The sequence below is a fragment of the Microcebus murinus genome, chromosome 17 (genome assembly GCF_040939455.1).
Source record: "Microcebus murinus isolate Inina chromosome 17, M.murinus_Inina_mat1.0, whole genome shotgun sequence".
Classification (NCBI taxonomy): Eukaryota; Metazoa; Chordata; class Mammalia; order Primates; family Cheirogaleidae; genus Microcebus; species Microcebus murinus.
The window spans coordinates 6154319-6179249 of NC_134120.1; positions in this window are offsets into that span (position 1 = coordinate 6154319).

Here is a 24931-nt window from a genome sequence, read left to right on the forward strand (position 1 = left end):
AAGATTCTAGCTCCAATCTACAGAACCTTGATTCTCTTCTGTCTTCATAATTCGGCACACTCCTTGTCTGGCTTTACCTCCTACTATACCACCCTGGTTCACCCTGCTGAGGCAACAGGGCCCATCCTGACCGTGGTGAATTTGCATATGTGAGCACTCCATCCACACACAAGTCCACATCAGAATCTTTGTGATTACTTTCTCTTATGCTTGGAATATCTTCCATGCAAATGTCTGTGTGGACCATTCTCCTGACTCAATTATGCCTATGTCAAATATCAAACTTATTATCTCCAAATTTTGAATCAACATGTCAAAAAGTGGTCTCTTCTTCTTTTCCTCAGACCTGTTCCACAAGACAACTTCCGCTTATTCCCCACTTTTCCTCTATATTTCTACCATGGCATATATCCAGTCTTCAGAAATCCTGCTGGCACTACCTTCAAAGTATATCCAGAATTTAAATACTTCACACCAATTGCATGAGTATCAGGCTAATCTGATCCAACATCTCTTCTCACCTCTATTACTGCAACTAACAATTAATAGTTGTCCCTTTTTTATGATCACTCACTTATACAATCACTTACTTTCAAAGAAATAACTAAGTATTTCTTCAAAATAAATGTTAATATATCCCTTCTCAGCACTAAACCCTGCAAAGTACCAGTCATTCAATGCAAAATAAAGGTCAATATATCCTAATGTCCTGCAATGCCTATATGATCTAGAAAACACACACACCCCACACATAATATTGCTCTTCCCACTCACTGAGCTCCAGCTGCACTAATCTTCTGGGTCTTCATTGATTATACCAATTACTTTCTTGAACTGTGCCTTCCCACTAGCCATTCTTTGTGTCTTCTGTGAGAAAAATTCATCCTCTCGATGTGCACAGAGTGGATGACCTAAGAACCTTCAAGTTTTTGCTTAAATGCCCCGTTCTCAGTGAGGCTTCCGTATGACTTTTGCCAAATATTTTAATAACAGCTAATTATTATTTTTGAACATCCCTGAAAATGAAAACAGGGTGAGAATTGGCCAGATAATTTAATGAGACTGGTGTAATCATATTTCTAAAATCAGAACACTAAAATACTTTAAAAGGAAATTATAGGATCACTTTATGTGTGGATATAGACACAAAAATTCCCCAAACAGTATTCTAAAGCATATTCTAACAGCATGTTAAAATATACATATTATAAACTAAAGATTACTTCAAGGATGTCAAGGATGGTTCAGCATAAGGATATGTATTAATGTGTTATTACCATATTAATAAATGAAAGAGAAAAATATGTAAAACAAGCAATACACAAAATGCATTTAATAAGATAGCGCAAGTGTTATGAGGAGGATAAAAATCTACCTGTGAAATAGAGTAAAAGGAAGAAAGGTATTTGACCTGATAGATATTAACATATGTTACAGGAAAATGATAATACAATGAATGAAGTATTAGTGGAGAGCAAATAGATCAATATAACAACATGAAGAGATGAAAACCAAACTGACATATTTAATGTGAAAACATCCAATATGGTACAGATGATATGACAAAATAATGAGAAGATTATGTATTGTTTAGTGGTTTATTTGTAAAGTATTGGCTCTTTATATAATAAATTGGTAGAATCTTTCTTAAATCCACATGCAAAGGTGAACGCCAATGTATTAAATGCTATATATGCTATATGTGAAATTTAATAGAAAAATGAAAACAGAAAAAAAAAAAGCATAGAAGAATAGTGTTGACCTGAAAATAAGGAAGAAATTGTTAAACAAAACTATTTATTAAACAAAAAAAAAAACTATAGAAGGTATAATAAATGTTTGGTAATATTTTATTACATAAAGATTAAGGATAATAGGTGTATATCAAAAGAAGACATGGTACTAGCAATATATTAAAAGACTTTCTAGTATTAATACATATGGAGGAAATAGCAAACTAGTTAGAAGCAAAATTGACAAAGAATATGTGCAAATTGGCCGGGCGCTGTGGCTCACGCCTGTAATCCTAGCTCTTGGGAGGCCGAGGCGGGCGGATTGCTCAAGGTCAGGAGTTCAAAACCAGCCTGAGCAAGAGCGAGACCCCGTCTCTACTATAAATAGAAAGAAATTAATTGGCCAACTAATATATATATAAAAAAAAATTAGCCGGGCATGGTGGCGCATGCCTGTAGTCCCAGCTACTCGGGAGGCTGAGGCAGAAGGATCACTCAAGCCCAGGAGTTTGAGGTTGCTGTGAGCTAGGCTGACGCCACGGCACTCACTCTAGCCTGGACAACAAAGTGAGACTCTGTCTCAAAAAAAAAAAAAAAAAAGAATATGTGCAAATAATTTTAGAAGTAGGACCACACAAAGCCACAAACTTATAAGATAATGATAAAAATTAATAGTGATCAGGAAAAAAGCAAATTAAAGTTTCAAGGAATAATTGTTGTTCCTTAATGATATTTCTAGGGTGGAGATGTGTTGAGGTTGTAATCCTTAGGGCTAGCTGGCAGCAGTGTAAACTGGGGCACAGTTCAGGAGGATAATATTAGTGTGTATATACACTCCATGGATTAGAAATTACGATCCAGAGAATGTACCTCAACAATTTTTTACTCTTGTTCATAAAGTAACATGTAAAAAGCTCTTTAAAAAATTACAACATTACTTTTAGAGTTCATAGAAGTTAAAGGCAACCTGATTGTCCTACTGGAAAAAAAAATTAAAAAGATGGGTGGTAATTGGTGGGTACATACTCTGAGCATATTAGAAAGAAGGCATTTAGAAATGTATATTGCAGTATGGTTGTATCTGAAAACAAATATAGTGAAACAGAAATATAATGAAATTAAAACACATTATAATTTATAAAATTAAAATTGAAAAATAATTGAAAGGAAAAGCAAACACATGACTAAAATGCACATTTGGAATGACCATAAACAAAACAAAATAACACATTCAGTACAGTAGGATAATAACAATGGATTAGTGGTAGGGGGTACTTCTGGAGAATTGGAATGGTTTAACGGGAAATGAAAACTAATATGTAAATCAAAGTGGAGACTTGCAGGGATCAATAATTTTAATGGACCATCACTTTAAGAGTATGATGATTAAATGCTTCATCAGAGCTGAAAGATAAAAAGAAATGAGCTGTGGTAGGCCCCAGTCTTTCAAGAAGCAGACACAAAGATAGGATCATGCATGATTTCAGTAGGAGAAATTTCCGTGATTAAAAAAAAAATGGAGGGCGTAACAAGAGGAAGATAAGTTATTACACCATAATTCAACCTGACACTGAGGGAAAAAAGGATATAAAGAAGTTTTGGATGGTGGTGTGCTATATTCATAAACAGTTCAGCAAAGAGAGGTCATGCCTTCCTGGAAGTAGCCTGCCATCAAATGTTACCCATACTCCATCCATATTGTTGCAAAAGGAATTAAGTCATCCCTCTTCATGGCTGAATAGTACTCCACAATATACATATACCACATTTTGTTAATCCACTCACGAATTAATAGGCATTTTGTTGATGGAACTGGAGACCATTATCTTAAGTGAAGTATCTAAAGAATGGAAAAACAAATACCACATTTACTTACTATTAAATTGGAACTAACTGATGAGCACATATGTAGAGGGAAGCAAAACTCAGTGGAAATCAATGGGAGGAAGGGAGATAGGGGATGGATGAAAACCTGTCTAACGGGTATAATGAAGACTACCTAGGTGACGGGCACATGTATAACCCTGACTAAAAGCATTACAAAAGCAATCCATGTAACCAAAAACATTTATACCCCATAATACTTTGAAATAAATAAGTAAATAAATAAATATCTCACCCATGTTGACTCTTCAGCTGTGAGCAGTCTATGGGAAATGTGGTCTCATGCAAAGATTATGATGGGTTTTTTAATATGGCTCTGGGTCTATTAGGCAGCCTGTGACAGGAAAAAAAAGAGAGAGAGAGAGAGAGAAAGAAAGCAAAAGAAAAAATGGAGTAACTTTCTTCTTCAAGTCATTTTGATTTTATGTTCTCCTATAATTATCATAGCTGAAACTAGCAAGTTTCCAGTCACAGATCATCCAGAAGAAATAGTCTTGCAGGAGACACATGTATGAAATCAACCCCCAAATATGGGTTTATTTACCGTAAATTCTAAGAAGGAGGCTCAAACCATTTCAACAACAATCTCATAATTGCAAAATTCCAGGGAAGAACAGAAAGAGACATGAAAGAGTACACAGAAAGTCCCAGAACTTCATCCAAAACACTGAGGAGGTGCAGCACAAAAATCTCGCTATCAGTAACCTGAAAGGCATGGTGCAGAATTCCATCTCTGTAAGCTAACTTGGAACATTTTTCCTCATATTCCTTGTTCCTACTTTCAGGCAAACATGGTTAGTAAAAAGCTACATTTCCCACACTTTAAAATAAAGGTCAGGACCTTTTCTTAGAAGGTGTGTAAAAGAATCAGAGTTTGCTTGTGTCAACTCCATGTGGACCACTACAAGTGAACAGTTTAGGATGATGATGTCATGTTTTCTAACCTGAAATACAGTGTTACCCATTTGCCATGCAAGGGCTGTCAATCAGGTGTTTTGTTTTATGCTGTGGGAAACAGAGAGACTGTAGAAGGGACAGGCATGATGTACGTGAAGCAAATCTGAGACTGACTAGATGTTTTTGAAGATGACCTAAATCCACATCCATTTTTGAATCTCCAGCCATATCCATTTTTGAATCTCCAACCATATCACAGTATTTTTTAAATGCTTTAATCAGTGTTTAAGGAAGTTTACAGTAAACATTACCTAACTTCTTGTCCAGTCAGTTGTTAATAAACACATTATGTGTATTGTCATGAAATGATCTAGCTGGAAGAGGGATTAATTTTTATAATTACCATGGAATAATAATAATAACATTAATCTGGAAATACTCAGTTTTAGTGTTCAGCCTCATTGAATGCTCACACTAAACGTTTTTAGGTATTATTGTTATGACTATGAAAGAAAAAAGATTTAAAAAGTAATAAACAAGGATCGTGAAAGTAAGCAATTTGCCTAATGTAAAGTAACAGATGATTTGAGTTCAATACTTTTAATTCTAAAGACCACAGTATTAATCACCCTAGTACAGTACCTTTTATAATCAAATCCTTTATTTAACAGACTTAAAAAATTGGCTTAGAAGTTTGAGTATTTAAAATATAGCATACATAGAGGCAACCCCAGAAACACAATGTCTTCACTCCCAGGATGAGCTTTACTTTATAGTTTCAGAGTCTGTTTTGTCAAGGTAATATTTACTGCAAAAAATTGAAAAGTGTAAAACAACTATGATTTTATACAAAGAACATTTCTCATCTAAGGAGACTCCTCTTCCAAGACAAATAAGGTTTTCTAAAGAGATTACTGCCTTCCTCTGAGAAAACTGAGCTGTAAATATGGATTTTCACTTGGGAAATTTATATACCAATTAAAATCTGACAATTTTCATTTATAAAGCTTTGGCAGTAGCAAACTATTGTAATTTTCCAAATATCTGTGTTACATATGTCCTCAGAAAGAAATAGACTGTTAAAGTTTTTGAATTGTAGCAATCTGTGGGATCATTATTCTAACTGCCAAATGAATTCTTCTGCCCAATTTCAGGTTTTACACACCATTTGGTTCATTTATTTCACCTGAATGTAAGGATGGACTTCCATGTTAAACTGAAATTATCAGCTTTAAAATGAAAGCTTAATATAACATATCTAAAATTTTCTAACAGATGAGTATTTGATTCAGACAGGCATTAAAGGCAATCACTATTACTATATGTAGAAAAATCAACAGTAACATACACATACAACCCACACATGCATTTAGATTCTGTTTTTTCCTTCTGAATTCTCAGAGGAGAGATCATTTTTGAAGATGTACAGTCATTTATAATTTTGAAAACAAACATTTATTCTTTGCACTTCACATTCTATTAGTAGTTGTTATTTAATTCAATAAAATGCATGAACACCACCTTTGTGTAGGACACCATATTAGTGTACTAGAAGACACACAAGTGATTAATTTAGATCTTGATCTTGAGATTTTGACAGTGATATAAATGTGTAGTACAAATAATCCTAAAGACAATGTAAATTATACAAAGAAGTTCATGTAAATTAGAAATAATATTTTATATGGAGTATAGGAAATTATTAATAGATGACACTCAGTATAGATAAGACCTGAAGGATAATAAGAAAGTGACAGTATACAAGCTATCTGAAATTGAACTTTAGAAAGCTCCTTTGGTATTAAAACACCATTAAATTTATTACTCCCTCTGATTTTCCAAATAAGCATTCCAAATAAAATGCATTCTATAAAAAGATATCTGCACTGGAATGTTTATAGCAGCACAATTCACAATTGCAAAGATCTGAAAACAACCCAAGCGCCCATCAATACAAGAGTGGATTAATAAATTGTGGTATATGTATACCATGGAGTTCTACTCAGCCACAAAACAATGGTGATCTAGCACCTCTTATATTATACTGGAGCCCGTTCTACTAAGTGAAGTATCACAAGAATGGAAAAACCTGCACCACATGTACTCACCATCAAATTGATATTAACTGACCAATGTCCACATATAGTAGTAATATTCATCAGGTGTTGGTCAGGTGGGAGGGGGGAGAAGGGGGTGGGTTTATTCACACCTAATGGGTGCTGTGTGCACTGTCTGGGGGATGGACATGCTTGTAGGTCTGACTTAGAGTGAGCAAAGTCAATATATGTAACCCAAACTTTTGTACCCCAGTAATATGATGAAAAAATGAAGGCTTTTGTGGTGGACTAATGTTATACCATATTTGATTGATCTAAAACACAAACCCACACATGCACACACACGTGTACTTGAACATATGCAAATGTATACACACTTGCGCACACACAAATATACCCTTGAAGTTCTTTTTGTAGTCCTTCTAACTTAGGTATCTAGCATCATTCATTCTACCACAGAGAATATTTATAAAAATGCTGAGTAAGAAAAAAATACTTTCTATTTTTATAACAATACATTATCACCTGATAAACTTAAGGGATAACTGTATAGTGATCATATTACAAAACAGATTAACAGAACAGTAAGCAACTAGAATTTAAATTATGTATGTATCTAACCTAATACTTATGCCTTTATTAATGTCTAAAGAAACTTTTGATAGATTAAGAAGTGGACTCATTACATGAACATATCTAGAAATACAACAAAGCTTTCAAATATGTCCTGAATCTACCTTTACTGTCTTTTAATACATCCCATAAAGAAAATACAATAATGGCAAAACAACTTGATAATGAACATTAATAATCAATTTTTTAAATCATTCTTTATTGATATAAAGCATACCCAATCCAGACCTTACAAACTATTTAAGTTTGGTCATTTCACTATTTAACTAGACTATGGGAATCTCCAGGAATTATTCTTATGCTTCTATTATTCATGATCTAGTCAAATGAAAAACTAATAATTACTTCCAAAGCTTATATTAATCTTAATTGCCCAGGATTATGTAGTTATCTGGAGTATACCTGACTCTGACATACAAATAATGCTGTCTTAAGGAAACAATATAAAATACATTCAACACATAAAAATGATACAATTGTCCCTCAATTTCCAGAACCTCATCATTCCAAGGATACCAAAAACTGCAGATGTTCAAATCTCTTATATAAAGTGCATAGTATTTTCATATAATCCATATGCATCCTCCTATACAAGTTAAATTATCTCTAGATTACTTACTATAAAAATTAATACAATGTAAATGCTATGTAAATAGTTGTTATGCTGTACTAGTTTTTAATTTATATTATTTTTATTTATTTATTTTTGTATTTTTTATTGTTTTTTTTTTTTCTAATTTTCTGATCTGAGGGTCGGTTGAATCGTGGATGTGAAACCTGTGGACACAGAGGGCCAACTGTACATCTTTTACTTTATATGATGACAATTTATCTTTATTATAACTCAAAAAAATTGTTTAAAAATATTTCAGTGGTTACAGTAGACTGATAATTCCCCTTCTCAATACTAAAAATATCTATGATTTTTAAGTAAAAGAAAGCTAATAATTTAAAAAATAACACTGAGTAATATCAATTAATTATTGTTTTCCTTTACCTTAAAACAAAATATATATGAAATATACATTTAATGTATGTGCATTAAAATTGTTGCATTATATACCCTTACTTGATTTTGAATAATTTTCTCTATTGAGGCAAGGGGTAGATTTCAAATTAAACTGTGAAGTATAAATGTTAATAAGTGATAGAACCTGCAACCCAAACCAGGGTCTATGCTACTTAAGTTTCTGATTATTTTAGAAATGTGATTTACTGAGAAACTTTCAATCACATAAAAATAATGCGTATATCATTTTGCAATTGAAGGTTGAATACAACAAAATGTGTTTTACTGTAGCTTATAAAGTTTGACAGACTAGTAAATTGGTCTTGCTATTATTTCCCACTGATTGTGGATCCAGACTTAGAATCCATCTTAAAGTGCATCTCCAGGCAGTTATTACTAATCTATCATTGTTGACACAGGAAATGGAATTTTTCCACACTGGGTGTTTGTCCCTTCATGAAAATACTAGCACATGTGCCATCTGAGAGAGCATGACCATTCTCTCAGGAGCCTTTTTCATTTATTTTATCTTTCAGACCACTGCAGTCTTTTATGTATATGTTCTCTGGCTTAGAACTTGGTGGGGATGTCTACATGGAGATACTGACTTGAGATACTGACTCATTAAAAAAAAAATTGTGTGAGAAAACTCATAAAACTCACATCCTAACTTTTTAAAAATAAGATGATGAGGCATGCAAAAGGCATTCATCAGTTCTCTGAAATAGTATGCTGATTTAGGAGAAAAGGTTTCTCAGATCTAGGAAAAAGATAAAGCATTGATATATTTTTACTTATTTGGTGTCTTTGTTGTTGTTAAATTTGCAGATAACAGTGTATGCTTGTGTTATGTACAACATGATGTTTTGAAGTATATATACATTGTGGAATGGTTAAACCTAGCTAATTAACAACTACATTACCTCACGTAGTTATCATTTTTGTGGTGGGAACACATAACATTCACTCTTTTTACATTGTTCAAGAATATATCATCACTAACTATAGCCACCTAGCTATACAAAAGATCATTCAAAAGTCATTCCTCCTGTATAGCTGTAACTATGTAATCCTTAACTGATATCTCCCCATCCCCCAATTCCCTTATTTATCCCAGCCTCTGATAACTTCCTTTATATCACTGTTTCTGCAAGGTGAACTTTTTCAGATTTCACACACGAGCAAGATATATGGCATTTGTCTTTCTGTGCCTGGCTTATTTCCCTTAACATAACGCCTTCCAGGTTCATTCACATTGTCGCAAATGACAGGATTACATTATTTTAAGGCCAAATAATATATTATTTTGTATATATGCCACATTTTCTTTATCGATTCATCTGTTGATAGACATTTAGGTTAATTCCATATATTGGCTATTGTGAATAGGGCTGCAATAAGCATGAGTGTGCAGATATTTTTTTGACATCCTGTTTCATTTCCTCTGGATATATATTCAGTAGTGGGTTGCTGAATCATGTGGTAGTTCTGTTTTTAATTTTTTTGAAGAAACTCCATACTGTTTTCCATAATGGCTGCACTAATTTACATTCCTACCAACAGGGTATAAGGGTTCCCTTTTCTTCACATCCTTGCCAACACTTATATTTGCATTTTGATGATAGCTAATCTAACTGGAGTGAGGTAATGTCTCATAGTGATTCTGATTTGTATTTTCCTGCTATCAGTGATATTGAGCATTTTCTCATATACCTGTTGGCCATTTGTATGTATTTTGAGAGACATCTATTCAGGTATTTTGCTTATTTTTAATCAGATGGTTTAGTTCTCTGCTAAAGCTGGAGGCATCACTATAACAGATTCCACTAAGGACTACAAAGCTATAGTGTCCAAAACAGCACGGCGTTGGCATAAAAACAGACACACAGACTAATGGAACAGAATAGAGCCTAGAAATAAATCCACACATTTACAGCCAACTAAACCTTTACAAAGGTGGCAGGAACATACGTTGGGGCAAGGGCAGTCTCTTCAATAAATGTTATTGGGAAAAATTAGATATCCACATGCAGATGAATGAAATTAGACCCTATCTTTCTCCTATATACAATAATCAATTCAATGTGGATTAAAGAATTAAATGTAAGGCCTGAAACTATGATGCTGCTAGAAGAAAACACAGGGGAAATGCTTCATGACATGGGTCTTGGCAAAAATTTTTTGGAAAAGACCTCAAAAGCACAGGCAACAAAAGCAAAAACACACTAATGGGATTACATGAAACTGAAAAACTTCTGCACAACAAGAGACAATCAATCACCAGAGTGAAAATACAGCCTACAGAATGGGAAAAAATATTTGCAAACTGTACATCTGACAAGGAATTAATATCACAATATATAAGGAAGTTAAAGCATGGATTTAAAATGTTAGCATAGGCCGGGCGCGGTGGCTCACGCCTGTAATCCTAGCTCTCTGGGAGGCGGAGACGGGCGGATTGCTCAAGGTCAGGAGTTCAAAACCAGCCTGAGCAAGAGCGAGACCCCGTCTCTACTATAAATAGAAAGAAATTAATTGGCCAACTGATATATATATATAAAAAAAAAAATTAGCCAGGCATGGTGGCGCATGCCTGTGGTCCCAGCTACTCGGGAGGCTGAGGCAGAAGGATCGCTCGAGCCTAGGAGTTTGAGGTTGCTGTGAGCTAGGCTGACGCCACGGCACTCACTCTAGCCTGGGCAACAAAGTGAGACTCTGTCTCAAAAAAACAATAAATAAATAAAATGTTAGCATAAAGTATCTATTTAAAATTTTGAAAATATGAGACTTCACTAAATCTACCTCATTGTTATCTTTTTATTGGTTTTTATAAAAAATCTTTATTATTATTTTTATGGAAAAATATTTCTTCTCTAGGGCAATTTAGAAGCTTCTTCTTGTGATTCTGATAAATTGAGTAATACATTGTTGTATAAAAGCAAGCTGAGGCAAAAAAAAAAAATTCAGATGGCAAATAAGTAAAAGTATTCATGAAAATGAAAGGCACAGTCCAAGCACCATTTGCATACATCAATGTGCTAATGCTACTTTTTTGCCATCACCTACAGCTTTTTAAATCTCTAATGGAAATTGTATGAATTGACGAATTATTAACTTGTACAAGCCTTAGTAGAGAATAAAATCTTAGCTGGCTAAGCATATTCTGCGGCAGTAGCACACAATACTAAAGTAGCTTAAAGAGACTTTGATTGTCTTGTTAAGTGCATATATCTTATTTCAATATTCCTCAGCACCATTTTCCAAATTAAATTAAATATTGAAGTGGCCTTGTTTTTACTGAATAGAATGAGAAATGGCCCCCTTTACATTAAGACTGTGAAAGAAAACATTTCTACTTAAAAAAGCATTAGAGATGCAATGTGGTGCATTTTTGAGTCGCATTTTATCAATTTATTTGACTTGGAATACAGTGATATATAAATGTTAGTAGTCACTAAGCACATGGCAAGCAGGTGCAGCATGCTTTGCCAGTGGAGAACTGACATTTTTATGAGATCACTCAGCTGGAGTGGGAGAGGAGCATAGGAGGAGTAAGAGAGAAACACCTGTCACCCACTCATTTTATTTTCAATTGTAGTATCTTGAAGGGAAAGAAATTGCATTAAAATGAAATATCTACCATGATTGAGATAGAGGCATTATATCCATGTTGTTTGAATCCATTACCTTTACATTGAGAGAATTTAAAATGCGTAATAGTAGGTCTTATCAGGATATATTCAGAGAAATATGTGTTTATTGAGCAAAAATGCATTATATATTGTGTATGATAAACTACAATCTAAAATTATATGTTTCCTGTTTTTTTTTTTCTTTCTTTGTGATAATGTGAATATCTTGATTGAGTCTCATTCTCCTTTTCGGTACACCTTTTGACAAATGCTAGGCATGGTTAAGAGAATAATATAAGATTCCAGAAAAAAGAAACACATTAAGAACTCTGTGGTACCTGAAATGATAATCTTGTCATTTGAAATAAGCAATTGAACTACTGGATCAATGAAGTAGACCAAGAAAGCAAACCAATAAAGAGACTATACAGGTAAGTTGGTTACAAAAAGGACAGATTACTGAGCTGGACAGAGTATCAGAATTTTACTGGAAGGATAAATGCATTGGGATTTGAAGGCTATAATAAAATTATATTGTAGGAGGAAAAAGAGAAATAATTCCTAAGGAATGAATTTTGGGAACATATATGAAAAGGCATAAATTAATTATATATTTTAAGTGGGAAATTTGAGAAAACATCTTTTGTAAAACCAAGCAAAAATGATTGAAAATAATGCGTATAACATACTTGAAATCATAGACTGGATATAATTAAGAGGCTCAGAACTTTATCTGTCTTCTGTAGAAGACTTATCTCTAATTCTATCCCTACAAGATTATTAAAGACTGATTGCACATATAATGTTATTTGTCGAGTGAATGGGCATGGACTTCATAATTTTATTCAGAAACTAATGTGGGACGAGTGGTTTTCAGAAAAATAACATCAGAGAAACAACAAGCAAGCCACTTTTACATAAAAATAATTCTACCAAATTAGAAATATATGTGTTACTCTAAGATACTATAGAAGAAAGTAAATACCCAGAATGGAGGGTTTCTTGAACTCTGGTCTTTCAACTCACAGAGTTGAAAAAGGAGCCTCAGCAAAGGCAAAACAGCTAAAAGAAAGAGGAACCATGGAAAGACAGGAGGAGAGAATAGTTTTGGGAAAAGAAGTAGCATAATTTGAAAGAGGCTATAGTATCATAATTTGAAAGTAGCATAATTTCAAAGAGAGAGACTACTAAATAAACCAGACGTGATTGTTTACTTTTAATTCACAATCCTGGTACTCTCAGCTAAGCTTTGATGAAACAATCTCTTGGAACAATTATATATATCTCTATAAAGAATGTAAAACTTTTTTCCTACATCTCATCAACATAAATAAGAAAGAAATAGTTTTATTGTGGACTACACATTAGAAAAGAAGTGTAGGCATAGATGACAGCAAGCTATGTGGCTGAAAAAAAATCGTAATGATGATGACCACCTTGACGTCCACGTTTTCCAAAGTTAATTAAGATCAACTTTAGAAATAAGTAGAAGAGTTTAATATGCCATTACTCTGTAAATAAAAACAATGCAGGCATAAAAGATAACTGTCTGTTGAATAATATAAGCTAGGCACTGTAAAAGGTGCCTATAAACAAAAACTGTAAACAAAATAGACAAAGGCCTTTCCATATGGTGATTTCATACCAGGGGAGACGTGCTGTACGTTACAAAGAGATATAATAACATGAATAAGTAGGAAAAAAGTACAAACTGCAGAGCTACCTGAGAAAAAAGACTGAGGATTGTATCCTGGATATCTCATAGGTCGAGTATTTATTGCCTATTGATAACAAACCAAGAAGAGATGCACTTCTTAAAGATGGTTAAAATAAAACAAATTCACTAGCTTAGAAGTGAAATTAAATTCAGTGATTCACAATAAAAGGGCAATTTATTACCTTATATGTTCTCTCCAGGCAGAGTTTATAGTATACACTTTTGATTTAGCATGATCTATGTACAAATGTTTAAACTACTTATGAATTGCAAAACAATTTTACAATAAAATACTTCCATTTGTCCCACTCCAGCCTTTATCTTGTTGTTGTCATGCATTTTACTTTTATATACCATAAAACACATACTATATTAATAATATAATTTTTTGTTTAAATAGTCAATTATCTTTTAAAGAAATTTAAGTAATAAGAAAAGGTCATATTTTATCCATACATTTACCATTTTTTGTGTTCTTTATTACTATGGCAGATGCATATTTCTTTGGTATGATTTTTCTTCTACCTAAAGAGTTTTCCCTATGATTTCATATAGAGCAGTTTGCTGGGGATTAATTCAGTATATATGAAAAAGTTATCATTTCATCATTACTCTCAAAATGCTTTTAATTGGGCTTGACATTCTAGGTATTTTTTCCTTGTACTGCTTTAATGTGTTGCTTTACTACCTCCTCATTGTTTTAATTCCAAAAAATAAACACGCAAACCAAAAAAACCCAAAAAACTGATATCTTTATCTTTGTTCCTTTGAATGTCTTTTTCCTGGATCTGCTTCTAAGATTCTCTCTTTATCACTTATTGGCATCAATTTGATTATGGTGTGCTTTAGTATAGTTTTCTTTATCTTTCTTGCACTTGAAGTTAAACTTTTAAACTGTACAAGTTTATACTTTTTATCAAAGTTGAAAATTTCAGCTAGTCTTTCTCCAGATGTTTTTTCTGCACCAACCTTTTTCTGTGACTGTAATTTCATATGTATTAGACTGCATGCATTTGCCTCAAATTTCACTGATGCCCTGATCATTTTTTGCACTTCTTTTTCCTCTGTATTTCATTTGAAATTTTTTATTGCTTTGTATTCAAGCTGATTAATCTTTTCTTGTACATCTAATGTGCCATCAACCACATCAAGTGTATTTTTTATCTTACTCATTGTAGTGTTTTCTCTAGATGTGTATTTTTACATCTTCCATGTCTCTATTACATTTTAAATATTGAGAATATAGTTTTGATAACTATTTAATGCCCTTGTCAACATCTGTGTTAAGTCTCAATTAGGCTCAATTGATTGATGTATATCTTCATAATGGGTCATTTTTTTCATGATCATTCTTTTCATGATTAGCAATTTTTTGAGCTTGAACTTAATTAGGAAGATAAATGTAAGACAATAAATTTAAGTTGTTTAAAGTCACTCAGTGTATAGTAATGTATGACAGTAGCAATGTACCCTTTTTGTCCTTACACTGGGGAAGTCTCAAGGCTGTAAATTGTGGCAGTTCTAGTGCTTGCCTTTGTTATTTTGCAGAATTATTTCCTGTATTGTATACATTTTTTGTTGTTTTGTATTGTTTCACACAGAAGGGTAAGTCCAGTCCCTGTTATTCCATCTTGGCCAGAAGTTTAATTAACCAGTATATTTCTTTCTCTCTTTTTTTTTTCTTTGAGACAGAGTTTCACTCTGTTGCCCAGGATAGAGTGAGGCAGTGGCATCAGCCTAGCTCACAGTAACCTCAAACTCCTAGTCTCAAACGGTCCTCTGCCTCAGCCTCCTGAGTAGCTGGGACTACAGGCACACACCACCATGCCCAGCTAATTTTTTCTATTTTTAGTAGAGACAGGGTCTCACTCTTGCTCAACCTGGTCTTGAACTCCTAAGCTCAAGAAATCCTCCTGCCTCAGCCTCCCAGAGTGCTAGGATTACAGGTGTGAGCCACCGTGCCTGGCCAACCAGTGTGTTTCTTAAAAAATAAAAAGTATTAGTGAAATCAAAGCTGTTTTTCCAGTAGAACAATTAATTTATGAGATTATTCAAGTTAATTTTATTTCCTCTTACTTACTCCATATAACTGACGTTGACTGCAATATTCTAGGTAAGTTTAGGGAAATAGCTTATTTAAATAGGAGAAATATTTGTTCCATATCGCTCTGTCATTACTTCTAGTAAGAGCTCATGAAGATGGGAAAATGTGCTGCATATTACAATGCCAGTGAATGTCAACCAAGGAAGGTGAGAAAAAAGTGATGGCTGTCTCCCAAGAGAACTGTCATGAGGCAATTATCTAAATTTATTTGCTAGAAGCCACAGTCTGGCCTTATCCCAGAGAAATGAGAAACTCGATTGAGTCAGCATCTGCACTATACCCTGTTTCTTAAGGAGAGAGTCGCATTAGCCAAGACTTGAAATTGATGTCTAAATTGAAAATGCCTTTCAATCTGTTACAAAGATAAATAGACCTAACAATAAACCAGTGATACTCTTTGTCCAGCACATTCTCTCCCTAACATCTACATATACAGACAGATTATTAGAGTTCTCTTTAAAGATTTTAAACATAAAATGAGGGAATGGGAGGAATAGGCATATAATTCACCAAACTATAATATCCAAATGTATCTAACTTCAAGAAAGATGAATTGATCTTTGCAACCAGACAGATCCAGTCTTTATCCCTAAATATTTCCTCCACAAGTGCTGCCAGTGTTGGCTCCATGAATTTTATTTTTGCTATGATTTATTTTTAGAAAAATTATCTATTTGCATATTTTATTATATAAGTTAGTGTTTTCAGTTAAATTTCGGCTAAATTATCTAGGCTTACAACATATTATATCCTTCCAAAGGAACTTTGAATACTTTTATTTAGATTCACTATAGTTTATTCTTATTTAGATTCACTATAGTTTCTGTTAGACTAAATCTCTGACTTTTATTTCCATTATTTTAAATTTTGATGTGGGTTGTATTTTAATCTTTATGTATTGAAATGTCACAAAGGTGACACAAATCAAGCTTAACAATTGAAATGGAAACCAATAAAAAAACATACGTTTCCCTTTTTGATAGTGACAAAACTCTGTCGTAGAAATAACCATGTCCACAGCCATCTGACCTGAACTTTCTACACTTTTGGCACACTTCTTTTTCCTCATTTTCCAACCACTGTAGCTTTCTAAGTTTTTGACTTATAATTTCTTTCTCTTGCCCCAGAACTTTTGCATATGCCGATGCCTCCTTCTGAAATTCTCATCCTTTTCATCATTTTATACTGTTAGGGAACTCTATTATAAACACAAAAACAAATTCTGGATAACAGGAATATTTACCACCAAAGTTTTCTCTTTTCCTTCCTTCATAGAAACTTGCATATTTTCCCAGTGTTTATCAGACAAGTCCAATCTATAACCAGACCCCTTAAATTCATAACAATTGATCTTGCTAATTTAACCAAATGTTCCCATGTTTATAAATTCTATGGATCCTGATCATCCCTGCTCCTAATTAATTTCTGAGCAGCATTAGACACTGTAGGATATTTTCTTTTTATTAAAGATGTTTCTTTTTCTTGCTACTCTGACTTCACATTTTTGATTTGTTGTGAATATGTAGAAATATTTTTGTTCTTTTGTTAAGTCATATAATCACAAAGGTCTGAATTCAGGGCATGCTATAATCAGTGGCCCACACAAAGTCCTCCAGTGTTGTATTTCATGTTTTTTCTCCTTACCTATAATTCAATTTGCCTGTTGTCATCGTCATTGTCAGCTATATTAATACATGTAACACATATCCTTTGAATTCTGTGCACTGGAATTTCTTAATAATTGTTATGAATTTTTCTTTTTTTTGAGACAGAGTCTCATTCTGTTACCTGGGCTAGAGTGCTGTGGCATCAGCCTAGCTCACAGAAACCTCAAACTCCTGGGCTCAAGCAATCCTTCTGCTTCAGCCTCCCAAGTAGCTGGGACTACAGGCATGTGCACCATGCCCGGCTAAATTTTTCCATATATATTTTTAGCTGGCCAATTAATTTCTTTCTATTTATAGTAGAGATGGGATCTTGCTCTTGCTCAGGCTGGTTTCGAACTCCTAACCTTGAGCAATTCTCCCGCCTTGGCCTCACAGAGTGCTAGGATTACAGGCGTGAGCCATCATGCCCGCCCCAATTGTTATGTATTTTAAATAAAATATTTTAGTGTATAATTTTTATTATGTTTCTTCTTTTTGAACCTGTTTTAACAGTCATGATATTTTTTCCATGTACAATTAGTTCCCTGCTTCCTCACAGTATATCTGCTTCATTGTATTTATTCATTTTTCCAGTGATGAATAATTAGGTTACTAGAAACTCTTTACCCTCCAAAAATATTCTTATGACCATCCTAAAACATACCCACTATGGATCTGTGGAAGAAGTCATGCACCAGGCAGGGTTTAATAAGTGACATAGTATATGCATATTTAATTTAACTATATTCCTCTAAATTGTCCCATATAGTGGCTGTGCTGTTTCACCCTTTTAATAGCAGTGCATAAGGTTCCTATTTTTCCACGTGTTTATACATATTTGGTTTTATTCAATTCTAGTTTTTTACTTTATTCTGATGAGTATAAAGTGTTTTATCCTTGATGCTTTATTTTAAGCTCTCTAATTACAACAAACAGTAGGCTTCTCTATCTGTGAATTTTATCTGCACTTTCATTCCATTTTTTTATCTCCTAGGTAATAAGTAATAGCCCGTTATTAGCATTAGACAATATAAAATCCTCCCATCTGGAAATTTATCTAATGTACCTTCACTTGAATAAAAATTCTTACCATTAAAGAAGTAATAGACATAAAATATTTGCTCTATCATATTAGGATTTAAGTTCTTTTCTATTGCAAAGCCACAGAAATAAGCTCCTACAGAGTTTAAAATTGCCTTCACTTTTTATAATTTAATATACCTGGAATCCACTAATATATGGTATGGTATAAGTTTCCAACTTTATTTGTCTCCATATTTTGACACATTTTTTAACACTGACTACATCTCTATCATATATTCAATTTCCAGATCTGTTTCTGTATCAGTGTAAAATGTTTTGGTTACTTTACTTTATAGTCAATGATCATGTATGCCATCAGTTTTAGTCTTTATTTCTTTATTTTAGAAACAGTCTTAGTCATTCAGTGTCATTAACTTTCCAAAAAAATTTAGTATCATTTTATGAAATGTTTCAAAATATGCTGCTAAAAATATTTAAAATGTCTCATGTCCATACATTAATTATAAGGGAAGCTACAGTATTAAAACATAAACTTTTCCCATTCATGACCAAGATATGTTTCTCCACTTATTCATAATTTCATCTATACCTTTAAGTAGAGATTTTAAAAATATCTGAACACCATTATATTACCTTACTAGATATTATAATTTTTATATATAAATTAAAACTTACAGAAAATTGTCAAGGGTAGTTCAAGTTATCCCTTTATAACTTGTAGGCAGATCTGCATCTCTTCTTTCTAACATTTTGAGTTTTGAGTCTTTTCACTAACATTAAGAGCACAGAGCTGGTGTTGCCCGGAGGAGCGGCTGTGGTATACAGCCTGGGGTTGAGGATTTCTTGATTTTAGCCCTCACTCAAAGGGGATACTGCAGTTAGGAAAGCCCCCCTGTTGCACTGTCTTAGGATCTGACCCTGTACACCATTGGCTCACTAAGAGAGGGAGATAGGAGATGTGCTCTTCATCATATTTCTGGGGAGCACATGCTGCTGTTTGTCTCTTGAACCCGTCTCTTCTGTTCCTGTACATTCCCCAAGTTCAGCCAGCATCACCTCTCTCTGCACCACAATGATCCTTTTAATGCCCTCTGGTCCACTCTCCATACTTGAGCCGGAGTGATGTTTGTAAAGCTTTTGGCTGCGGCGAAAAGAAAAGACAGACAGAGAGAGAGTGGGACCAAACAACGTGGCTTTATTGAGCGCTTCTGGGCAAGATTCGCAGGTCCCAAGAGAGGGGGGCCCAAGATGTCGCACCCATTTGAAAGGGGGGAAGGCTTTTATACTGTTTTAAGTGGACTGAGGACTTTTGGTGGGAAGAGCTGGGGTTTTTCCACTGTGACCTTTGGTGTTCATTGAGAAATAGGAGGGGCTGCCTGTATTTGCAGAATCCAGGAGCCAAAACTTTCTTATCCTGGTGGACATCTAGGTGTGACTGTTTTTAGTGGGTCCTGGCAGTTGTCCTTGGTGGGTTTGGTCTCGTGAGCCTTTTCCTTTTTGATCTAGGGAGGGAAGGGGCTGCCACCAGCCTTACAATGTTTTTAAAAAGTAAATAAATAAATTAAAGGTGACTCTGTTAATCATCCATTTAAAAGCCTTTAAATGTATGAAGCTCAGCATAACCTGGCCCTGCCAGCCCCCAGAACCAAACAGTGCTTCACCCTCCCTGTCACCTCTTCTCCTTGAAGAGTCACCCTCCATTTCTTCAAATGTCCAGTGTTGTGTCAGGAGTCAGGGCCTTGATGCATGTTTTCTCTCCCCAGTGTCCATTCTGTTAAATTTTAGGTTTTTTTTAAATCAAATCTGATCCACACTAAGTCAAGACCTTCTCTGGTTTTATTTTATAATGGATCCAAACCTTTCACAGTTTTAAATATTACATTTACTTGCAGGATTTTAACATTTCATATCTACCATCCACCTACATTTCCATCTAGTGAGCAGGGAATGCATCTATTTGCATTCATCATTTTATGTCTAGTACTTAGCATATTATCTGCACATAGTGAACACTCCAGACATATTTTTAAATGACAGAATATGTAATAAAATTAAACTATCTGTATCCTCAAATAACTCTACTTTAAATGAATCAATGATAGTATTTTCTCCACGTGTGTTCTGAAATATAGAGTTCAGAGTATGCATTCCACTGGGTTGATATTTAAATTTACTTTTTCACTTCACAGTCTGTCACTTGCTCTTTTGGTCATATTTTTCAAGGCATCCTTCATTCCTCCTAATGTGTCAAAACTAAAATTTGATTTCACATGGAAGATTACTTTTTATTTGTAGGAAACACATTTTTCCCTTACTGACATAAAAATAGCAAGCTGGCTTAATGTTGTGTGAAGCTGTTAGGTAGATAGTTAGGATCTCTGGCTCTTCTAGAGACAAGGGTGCCCTACTTTGTCTCAAGTAATTGCTCCACCTGGGGAGAAGGATAAGGGCATGCACTCAGTTTGTTGTTGCTCCACCCTTAATCCTACCAGGAGCAACTGCTACACCTGGGGTAGGAGGGCCTATCAATCTGGGAATTCCTCAGCCCAGGCATCATGATAGGATTTGCAAAGTGACCTAGAGTAACCTAAGCATAATTATTATGCCATTAGCTTGAATCTGCATGGTGGTTCACCACCGCCCCCAAGAGGTTGGCTTTTGGAGAGGGTGCTTACAAACAGATGGAATTTTGAGGACACCTGTTGATCATTTGATAACATCCTACACCTCCTGAAAGCCCTTCCCTGGATTGGGCCAATAAAAGGAAGCAATCTTAAGAATTCAGAGAGTGAGTGAGTGAGTTGGTCTGTCTCCACTTGTGGAGACAGAACTGTTTTGTTCTACAGTAAAGCCTCCTTGTGTGAAACTGCTTCCTGCCTGTCCTTACTCCATTGCATTGGCCCTGCTGGTGAGTTTTGCAAGAAAGGAGCCAGAGAACTGGAATAATAGTTTGGACTTGACATTTTGGTGTGTCTGATCTTTCTTCACCCAAGAGCATACTAAGAACCGAGGGCAGACTGCCACCCTAACAAAGCCTCTTTTATAAGAAACTTAATCCCACTCAGGATTGGAGGAGCCATTACCCATGACCCAATAATAACAACTTCCTGTATTAGTGACACTCAAGAACAGAAGCCATCTCAGGTGATCAGTAAACTCTTTATATTCAAGATAAAAATGTCCATGTATACTGCTCACAATATTCCTGTTAGTATTGTATCCTTTGAGCTTTTTTCTTAAATCATTCCTATTCTTATAACCCCATATCAAATACTATCTCCCATGAGCCTTTCCTGAGTAACTCTTTCTTGTGCTATCTCTTCGTTTGACAGAGGGAGTGCATATTGTCAGTTGAAGTTATTTAATGCTTAACAGATGCTACATCATGTTTCTCTTTTTCTTTCTTGAATATGCCTGGTCTTTTAAACTACATTGTAAAATATTTAACCTTAGAGACCAACATTTAATTCCTTTATCTGATATACTTGGTCTAATCTTAAACAAGCTAGATAGCACAGCATAAAGAAACAAAAATAAAGGCCGTGCACCTGGCCAACATAGACTTAAATTTCAAATCTATCCCTTTAGTTGTATAAGATTGGAGAAATTATTTAACCAGTCTGACATAGTTTCTTTAGCTATATAGATCATTAGGTAATAATTTAATAGAAGATAAAATATGTAAACCATTGTTATATAGTTAATGATCAATAAATTGTATTGCCTTCTTTTCCATAATTGGAAATATAATACACAACATACCTCTTAAAAAGTATATTTTGCCCAAGTAACAAAGCCATGACATTGTCAGGCCCTTATACATTATGTTTCATGAGAATTTTTCTCATAGAAATAAATAGTTGGAAATATGTTATATTGGGTTGCATTGCATTTTCTAGTGATGCAAAGGATAGCATAATATTCATAATGTGTGTTTGTTTTTTTTTAAGTATGCTTCTTTCCCCCCATGATTGAGTATTGATCCAAGGGCAGGAAATCAGTATATTGAAGAGTTATCTGCACCTCCATGTTTATTGCAGCATTATTCACAATAGCCAAGATATGGAATCAGTATAAATATATGTCAACAGATGAATGGATACAGAAAATGTGTTGTATAAACACAAAAGGAATACTATTCCACCATAAAAAGAATGGATACTACCATTCTCAGCAACATGGATAAGCCTGGAGGAAGAAAGGGATGAGGAGAGGTTGGTTAATGGATACAAAATTACAGCTAGATAGGAGGAACACATTCTAGTCTTTTATAGTACTGCAGACTAAATGTAGTTAACAATAATTTATTATACATTTTCAAATAGCTAGAGGAGAGAATTTCAAAAGTTCCCAACACAAACAAATGATAAATGTTTCATATAATTAGAATGCTAATTACCCTGATTTGATTATAACACAATGTTACATGTATAGATGGAAATATCACTCTGTGTACCATAAATATGTACAATAAAAAAAAGTATGTTGTTTCATAAATTATTTGCCTAGGCCAATGTCTATAAGAGTTTTTCTAACATTTTCTTCTAGAATTCATATAGTTTCATGCCTTTGGTTAAATCTGTTATCCAATGTGAATTAATTTTTGTGAGTGGTGAGGGGGCAGATTCTGTTTCAGTCTTCGACATGTAGCTATCCAATTTTTCCAGCACCATTTACTGAATAGGGATTCTTTTCCTGGTGTATGTTTTTGTCTGCTTTGTCAAAGATCAGATGGCAATATGAGGATGGTTTTATATCTGGGTTCTCTGTTCTGATCTATTGGTCTATGTCTCTGTTCTTGTTCCAGTACCATGCTGTTTGGGTTACTGTCACCTTGTACCATAGCTTAAAGTCTGGTAAAGTGATGCCTACAGATTTGTTCTTTTTGCTTAAGGTTGCTTTGGCTATTCAGTGTCTCTTATGATTCCATGGGATGCAAGGAATGATTTTTTCTAGATCTGTGAAAAATGGCAGTTGTATTTTAACGGGGATTGCATTGAATCTGTAAATCACTTTGGGTAGTATAGGCATTTTAACAATGTTGATTCTGCCAATTCATGAGCATGATAAGCTTTATCATTTGTTTACATCCTCTGCGATTTTCTTCCTCAGTGTTTCCTAGCTCTTCCTGTAGAGGTCTTTCACCTTCTTGGTTAAATATATTCCTAGGCATTTTCTTTTTGTTGTTGTTGCAGTTGTAAAGGTATTGAGTCTTTGATTTGATTCTCAGCTTGACTATTGTTGGTTTATAGGAATGCTACTTATTTGTGTATGAAATATATGAAAAAGACCCCAAAGGCAATCACAGCAACAATAAAATTAAATAAATGGGATCTGATTAAATTAAAAAGCTTCTGCACAGTCAAGGAAACAATCAATAGAGCAAATAGACAACCTACAGAATGAGAGAAAATATTTGCTACATCCAATAAAAGGCTAATAACCAGAATCTACAAAGAACTCAAGCAAATCAGCAAATAAAAAACAAACAACCTCATCCATCTGGGTGATGGGCATTCTTATAACTTTGGCTCAAACTGTACAAAAGCAATTCACATAACCAAAACATTTATACCCCTGTGAAATTCTAAAATTAAAAACAAAAACAAAAATAAAAACATTTGTACCTTCAATATACTTTGAAATAAAATACATCATGTCCCCCCAAAATAAAAACAAAAATGTATGTTGCAAAAGTAGCTTTTTTTCATTACATATGTTTGTGCAATTCACTTTTTTCTTTAGAGTATTTAATTGTCTGCAAAGAAAAGAAATAAGCCTTAGCCTTTTGGATTTTCAATGTAACCTTTTCTGCTTGAAAATCTCTTGAAAGACACAGCCTCTTCTGCAGCAGGTGTAGTTTTAATGATGCTTTGATGCCATATGTCAAATCTCATCACTTGCTGTGAGGAGTGACATTTCTCTTGAAAGCCCCTAGCAATGGCAATGCTAGTTGTTGGTGGGCATCTCACACAATACAAAAAACTCTAGAAGCCAACATATTTTCTTTAGCATTCTGCAAGATTGCATAGAAGCTGTACCATTTGCACTACATTGCCTTTGAGAAAGATAGTTTATATATTCATAGAACATGAGTTGGATACATTTTTTATTAAATCTAAGATAATTGCTTTAAGACCTGTTAATGTGTTCATTCATTTTTTGAACAATAATTCTATGTATTTTTTGTACATATTATCATGTGTGTATAAAGTAATAAAACAGAACCATTAAACCACACTTTAGAAATTTAAGATTTCCTAGTTATACCTTGTTTCTGATACCAGAAAATATATTTTCCATATTTTTACTCATAAACCCTTTGGATACCATACGCAATTAAAGTTGTAAGAGTTTAACATTCCATGTAGACAGATCACTATCTTCCATGGGTGAGATATGGAGGAAATATCTCTAAGAAATATTCTTTTTAGATATGCAACTTTGCTGAAGCATGTTGCAGAGGTCATTTAAGAGTTCAATGCTTTTCCATTTTTGTTGCCAAACCGGGTTCAGACCAGAAATCCAGGAAACATTTTATGAATCAGAGTGCATAGGTCCCCAGTCAAGTACAT